The sequence below is a fragment of the Atractosteus spatula genome, unplaced genomic scaffold, assembly GCF_055471065.1.
Source record: "Atractosteus spatula isolate fAtrSpa1 unplaced genomic scaffold, fAtrSpa1.hap1 Scaffold_217, whole genome shotgun sequence".
Lineage (NCBI taxonomy): Eukaryota > Metazoa > Chordata > Actinopteri > Semionotiformes > Lepisosteidae > Atractosteus > Atractosteus spatula.
This window is the reverse complement of record NW_028296783.1, coordinates 17,150-24,456: the sequence shown is the minus strand read 5'-3', so window position 1 is coordinate 24,456 and position 7,307 is coordinate 17,150. Positions and strand designations below refer to the sequence as shown.

General features: G+C 41.2%; 3 non-coding genes across 3 annotated transcripts; all 3 read left to right on the top strand.

The window, feature by feature from the left end:
- Positions 1–1,044: 1,044 nt before the first annotated feature.
- Positions 1,045–1,115, top strand: trnag-gcc (transfer RNA glycine (anticodon GCC)). Its single transcript has one exon. It is a non-coding gene; the product is annotated as a tRNA-Gly (tRNA).
- A 567-nt stretch (positions 1,116–1,682) lies between these two features.
- On the top strand, positions 1,683–1,756 carry trnai-aau (transfer RNA isoleucine (anticodon AAU)). The gene has a single exon. It is a non-coding gene; the product is annotated as a tRNA-Ile (tRNA).
- A 1,452-nt stretch (positions 1,757–3,208) lies between these two features.
- Positions 3,209–3,290, top strand: trnas-aga (transfer RNA serine (anticodon AGA)). The gene has a single exon. It is a non-coding gene; the product is annotated as a tRNA-Ser (tRNA).
- The last annotated feature ends 4,017 nt before the right edge of the window (positions 3,291–7,307 follow it).

Below are 7,307 nucleotides of genomic sequence, written 5' to 3'. Positions count from 1 at the left end.
CCACGGGTCCCTGCACAAAACGAAACTAAAACGCATACCGTTTCGCGCTTCTTATTAGTTGCTCAAAAGTAATTTGACCGTATGAAATGCATAATATAAACCTAGAAACATATACGTGAGCAGTACTTAAGCACTGTAGTATCGGTGTTAAGACATACCTCTCAAATACTGTAAATCAAGTTAAAAATATCTCAAGACCGATTCTGGTCATAATGAAACCATGTTTCGTGTATGTTTTCTTTAAAGTACCGAGACCAGCCATATACTGTATGTTTATGTTCCAAAATTAATATCGTTTATGGCCTTCACACGCGTTGCAGTATGCTCCTATTCTTTTTATGCTCAGCTACTAAGATTTCCCTTCAGTGGTAAAATCAGATATGAATATTCAATACTTAAACGGGCACAGTTAAGACATTAAATATACATATACATACTGTATACATTACAGTTTTCATACGGTAATATGTTTATGTTCCTAAATCAATCTCTTTTATGAGCATGTGAAAGGCATGGTGAATCGATTCTCAAAAATTACTGTACTTTGCATGATTGGAAACAAATGCGTGATTGCGAAATGCTGTGGTGTTACTTTTACAAAGACGGTCAATGAAAAAAAGAATGTTGACGAGGGCAATACTTTGAGTTTACACTTACAGCTTGTCCAAGGTCATTCATTATTAATACTATTAGTAATATCTTCGTTAAAGACTTTGATGGCCACAGCTCAAACATGAGAGGTTGAGCTTTATTAGCTCCACCTTGCGGAAATTCCAGATACTATTATTTTGCTTGTCGTATTATAGGAGAATTTACGGTAACTCGCGGTATTTACCGGTAGCTTGCGGTAGACTGCGTACAGCGTACCGCAAAATAATGCGGTATCGCCCGCGCATTTTGAATGGCTGCATCTGTAGGCTGCCAAAAGTCTCCGAAACCAAATTTTGATAGCAGAAAATTCTCACTCGTCCAGAAGTTCCCTTGGGACCCAACATCCAGCACAGAGTGGTAAAAAAGCGTCTTTTTTGTAGACCCTTGCAGCGTGCATTGGTGGTTCAGTGGTAGAATTCTCGCCTGCCACGCGGGAGGCCCGGGTTCGATTCCTGGCCAATGCAGTGGCTTTTGCAGCGAGCGGCTCCATCACTTGCATCCCCTTTCAACTCGCAACTGAAAACCCACTGAAGCTTAGAAGCTGTGAGCCAGGTCAGTACCCGGATGAGGATGACCTACAGGGAAAAGCAAAGCTTACAGCTGGAAGCGGTGTTAATGGAGCCAGCGGTGGGACGCTCACCCTGAGGTCTGTGCGGGTCCCAATGCCCCAGTATAGTGACGGAGACGCTGTGTGGTAAAAAGGCGCTGTCTTTTGGATGAGATGTAAAACCGAGGTCATAGCTCTCTGTGGTCATTAAAAGTGACCACCAAAACCTTTGACAAAAGCTCTTGGTAATTGATGGTCTTCAATAATGCTTCTCCTTTAGGTACATTTGAAATCAGCTGAAAAATGCTGTGAAATGGGGGGGGCACTTCAGGCCAGTGTAGGATTTGAATTTGAATTTTTGAAGAACCATTAAACAGCACGAGAAAGCCCGTACACTGAATTGCAGGGCTTTCTATTCAAAGAAGGACAAAAGAAACTTCCCTGAATTCCATTTTTTGCAGCACAGAGAGGACAGCAGGCACGAGGCCTGTTAGCTCATTTGGTTAGAGCGTGGTGCTAATAACGCCAAGGTCGCGGGTTCGATCCCCGTTCGGGCCAGGCAGTCTCCTCCTCTCTTGCCAAAACCCGTTGCTTTCTTGCTGTGGTGAGATTGGTGGTAATGCAAAGACGCCACATACTGCCGACAGACGAGAGTGTTGCGGGAGAAGAGAGAAGTGATGGAAGATTGAAGAGTGTCCTAGGTGGAGCCAAGATGAAGTGTCACAATTGCATAGGGGAGGATTTCAAATGTTTAAGATGGTAAAAATAACCGGAAATGATCCCCCAGTCCGGCGCAGTCTGACGTACTTCTGTCATATAAAGTGAAACTAGATGTCGAACTGGAGCCTCACCATTTGCATAAGTGAGGCTCCAGTTATACATCTAGTTTCACTTTAAATGACAAAACTGAAGAGACTTAAAAGAGCTGGAGAGGATTTCTTACAACTTTTGAGCCGGCACAGTTTTCGAAAACGTTTTCTTCACGCTGCACTATACAACACAGACAGCCAAGAGTCTCCAAAACAAAACGAATTGACAGATAGGAGAAAAGTCCCACTCGTCCTAAAGTTCCCAAAATCCAGCACTGAGCGTAAACAAAGTGTTCAAGTAGCGTGGGAATGCAACCCCTAATCCTAGCTGGAGTTTGAGCGTCTGGTTCAGAGTTTGCTCAAGAGTTTACCTTTCACAGATGCGCAAAGATGAATGTTGAGGGTGCACGCTTCAAGGCGCCTTACAGTGCAGGGAGTGATTAGAGACGATTCGTGACGTGTGCTCGTTCCCATATACCGTACGCCCCGGGTTGCAGTGCTAGGATGACGTCCAATACCGCTTCGGCACGTAACGGCATTATATTCAAGTGCAGGACGTGAGGGTTTTATTTTGTTCGTTTTGTTCTGCTCTGCTTTGCTTTGTTTTGCTTTCCATGGCGTTCATAAGAGCGTCAATAAAAAGGCGATTCCAGCGTCTAACACGAATATAAGAGCTATTTCAAGTGCGTCTTCTAAAATGCTTGTAGACATTTGTCTGTTGTTGATTGTTTTTTTGTGTCTAACAAAGTGCCATTTTCCTGTCCGGACGGGGAGACTTTATCATTCCCACATGAAGCAACCCTTAAGTCCTCTGAGGCGTGTCTGTCTGCAAGGTTTGTATTTTGGAAAGGTTTTTTTTTTTTAACGGAGAACGACTTTGAAAAAGATTTCCGCCGGCGTCTCGCGATCCGTGTGAGATTGTAGCAAGAACATGGTGCGGCTTCTTAAATGCTTGTGGACATTTGTCTGTTGTTGATTGTTTCTTTGTGTGTAACAAAGTGCCATTTTCCTGTCCGGACAGGGAGACTTTATCATTCCCACATGAAGCCACCCTTAAGTCCTCTGAGGCGTGTCTGTCTGCAAGGCTTGTATTTTGGAAAGGTTTTTTTTTTAATGGAGAACGACTTTGAAAAAGGTTTCCACCGGTGCCTCGCGATCCATGTGAGATTGTAGCAAGAACACAGCAACAGCAGCGCTCGCTGTAGTCGTGGCCGAGTGGTTAAGGCGATGGACTAGAAATCCATTGGGGTCTCCCCGCGCAGGTTCGAATCCTGCCGACTACGGTGTTCTCCTCCCGTCGTTGTGTGCCGGCGCAAGCAAGGAAAAGTGCCTTTCTGCTTTTCCTGGTGGTTTTAAAACGCGAGATCGCTTGTACCCGCTGCCTTGGAAAGAAATGTCTACATGTTTACTTGCACATTGTCTATTGTTTGTTTGTACATTGTCTTGATGCACTGTTTGCACTTTGTCTTGTTTTTTACACTTGTTTTACAATCGAGAGACCTTCTGTAAGTAAGAATTCCATTGTACCAGTACCGGTTACATATGGCAATAAAGTTCAAGTTCAAATGCTTCAGCGTCCGCAAACGGCATTTTGCAGCTGGAAGCAGATGGCGACGCTTTTTGCGGTCGCGTGTCTTGTGCCCCATTTCCGGCCTTTAACATCGAATCAATAAAGCTGTTAGAACCGACACCATAGGTGCTTTTCTTACAACTTTTGATCTGACTCAGTTTCGGAATGCAATTCCTGAACACTGCGAGAGACAACCTACAGATGCAGCCATTCAAAATGAGCGGTAAAAACCCGTGGTACAGTAACCAACCCGCAGGGCACCGTAGGGCACCGCGGTAAGTGATTGGCTGGCCAAAATGACCGACAGGGGCACTCGTGGTGCATTGGTTGGTAGTGAAAAGATTTCATCATCTAATGTCTTTACTGTGCACATTTCAATCTGCTTAGTTTTGAATATTTATATGGAATTTTACCACTAAAGGGAAATTTTAGTAGCTGAGCATAAAAAGAAGAGGAGCATAACGCATCTGAAGGTCATAAACGATATTAATTTAGGAACATAAACATTACTGTATGTACATAAACTGTACTGTGTATGGCTGGTCTTGATAGTTTAAAGAAAAAATACACACCAGTCTTCCATTTCTCCCTAAACATTTTAAGCATGAAAGTTTTATGAAACGGTACCCAAATATGTGATTGCTGTATAGAATGAATTTTAATTTTTAAAAATTATTTAAGACGAAAATTAAGCTGTTTACATCTTCCGCCTGAGAACAGTCACCCGTTGCTACCCAACGCAGAAACACAGCCACTAACTAGCAAAGAGAGGACATTAGCTAGCCAATATGATAAAGAAATAAATGATTATTTTGTTTATTTCTTTTGCACATTTATTTGAACATTTCCATCGATTGTACAAGCACTTGGAAACTGTCCAATCCCTAGTTCATCAAGCATTTACCGGTCTGGTGCCGGTCTGTGTCTTCTAGGATATAATGCCAGCGAACTCTTGTTTTTATGTCCACTATAACTACGCTGGGCAAACGTTCCGAGGTCAAATTCTTCCAGCACGGGGGTACCTTTAAAGCGGAGACGACGGCACCGAATTTTTTTGGCGCGCCTTCTCTTTAAAGCCCTGGCCAAATATGAAGACAGTACGTACAGTTATAATTCAAACGGAATTAAAAACTACACATCCCAGTTACCATGGTGGTGCTTGTGATCATTGCGTTTAACCAACGAAACAGGGCGAAAAATCAGTCACATGACTTTGGGGCAGAGTTTCGAAAGCTTAACCTATCAGCAACAAAGCGAAATTTACACGATAGGCTACCTCAAACTGTCAGTTACACGACTGTGTATGTCGCTTAAGCCACTCCTATTTGGCATTTTAGTTATGGAGGCGAGAAGACGCCCCCCCTCTGGGTGTCTGATTTGCCGCCATCTTTAACTGTTCGGTGTCCGAATCGGAGTAGCTACGCGTACGAAATAAAGTTAATCCCAACTACAAAACATATATTTTTGTGGTAAGAGGGCGCAAAACATCAGTATTTACTGCTATTAATTACTGTACGATTTATAGTTGAAATCTGAGCCTAGATATAAAGTTAGATATAAAGTTAAAATCTCGACAAAGCAATGTAGGAAATACAGAGAAAATAAATCCTTTCTGACATCTAAAATCAGTTTCGATCAAGGTCTCTAAAACGAACAAGAAAAAGAGGATTTTCGGAGGGCAATTACGCTGTGTTTATATAGAATAACTGATTTATGAGCAATCTAATTTCTTGTTCGTTTAAAACAGTGAAATGTCAGCTGCAAAAGATCGCACCAGAAACAGCACTCTCTCTGCCTGTCATAGACGTTCAGGAAAGGCTGAATGAAGTCATGTCAAGTACAATAATTCGGTGATCAATAATAACAGTTGTAGGACAGTATATAAGGAGGATAAGGATTTTGAAGTTGACTCGAAATCTGATAGGTAACCAGTGCAAGGACTTGAAAACAGGTGTAATGCATCCCTGATAGGATTCTTGCTGTCATATTCTGAACATATTGAAGATTGCTCAGTGTGGATTTAATTTCCCCAGTGAACAGGATGTGCATTTATTAATTCTAGAAAAAAAGCCTTTCTTGATTTCTCTAGTTCCCTTTAAAATAAACTATTATTCCACAATGCAGAGTATTACATGGCCAGTATTTACACATGATATTTGTGATTTAAAGAAATTAACACAAGCAGCTTTTGGAGATTTAAGTGTTGGCTGAGTTATTGCAGGATAAAAGACTAGAGATGTTGGCAAGAAGAAGATAATTTGGGGAAAGCTGAGGAATACACTTATAACAAGAACACTTCCTAATGGGGTTAGGCATACTTTTGATGAAGATGATGAAGTTAACAGACTATATGTTTACATAGATACTGAAATAAGGATTGTATTTTAGATTATGTGTAGTTGCTGGCATTGAACTGTGTGTTGGATGCACATGAATTGAAGGAATGGGCAAACATAGCTGATGCGGATCCACAGAGCCAGCATATTAAGATGTTTATACTTAGAGGCAATTTGTTTAAATAACTAGGTATGGATACTGATGTGCAAGAGAGGTGGAAAGGCTGTTTCCTTAAGCCAGCACTATAAAATATTTTATTCTCAGTGAGATGCTGCCATTTCATCGTGGGTTTCTAACACTGTGTATAGTTCCATCCACACAGTGCCTTTACTTCCATCCATTTCTAATCTCTTTATCCAGTACAGAGGATTTGGAGCCTATCCCAGTAAGCAACGGACACAAGGCAGAATACACCCTGGACATAGCGCCAGTCCATCACAGGACAGACAGACACAAACACACACACGCCAGGGCCAGTTTTCCCATAAACCAATTAACTTACCAGTATGTTTTGGAGTGCGAGAGGGAGTCATATCACACATATGGAGAAAAACCATCTAACCCAGAGAGAACATGTAAACCCCTCACACACAGGATGGCAGGAATTGAACCTAGGACCCCAGTGCTGCAAGATAGCAATGCTAACCACTTCGCCACCATTATAAATGGATGGATATCTTAGTTATCTTTCTAGTTCACAGGTTTGCATGCATAATTTAATTTTGAAAGCCACTGAGACATCAGGTACTACTGTTGTATTTATGAAAAAGAAACAAAACAAAAAAACATACTAACAACTGAGCCATCCTACTCCTTAGTTAATACATTTTATTATTCATAAACAGTTAACATTGTTAGCAAAATATTTTGAATTATATTTAACCCTATTTTTTCTTTAGTTTTGTATTTAACTTATTATATGATAGTCAGACTTAATGTATATTTGAACAATGAAAATATATTTTTACAAGATGCGGGGGAAAGTGCAACAGCTTATTACAGTGCTAAATTTAATATTATTGATTGCTAATAGTTTATGCTAACACTTAACTTTCTTAATTAGATCTATTTAAAACAGTGAACTAAGTGTAACATACAGATGCAGCCATTCAAAGTGCGCGGTACAGACACCGCGGTACAGATACCGCAGGTATGATGACACGGGATACCGCGGTGCGTGATTGGTTGACCGACAGGGGCACTCATGGTCCATTGGTCTGTCGTAGAAAGACTTACTGTAAACGTCTTTACTGTGCTCGTTGTAGATATTGAATTTTACCACTGAAGGGAAATCTTAGTAGCTGAGCATAAAAAGAATAGGAGCATACTGTAACGCGTGTGAAGGCCATAAACGATATTAATTTTGGAACATAAACATACAGTATATAGCTGG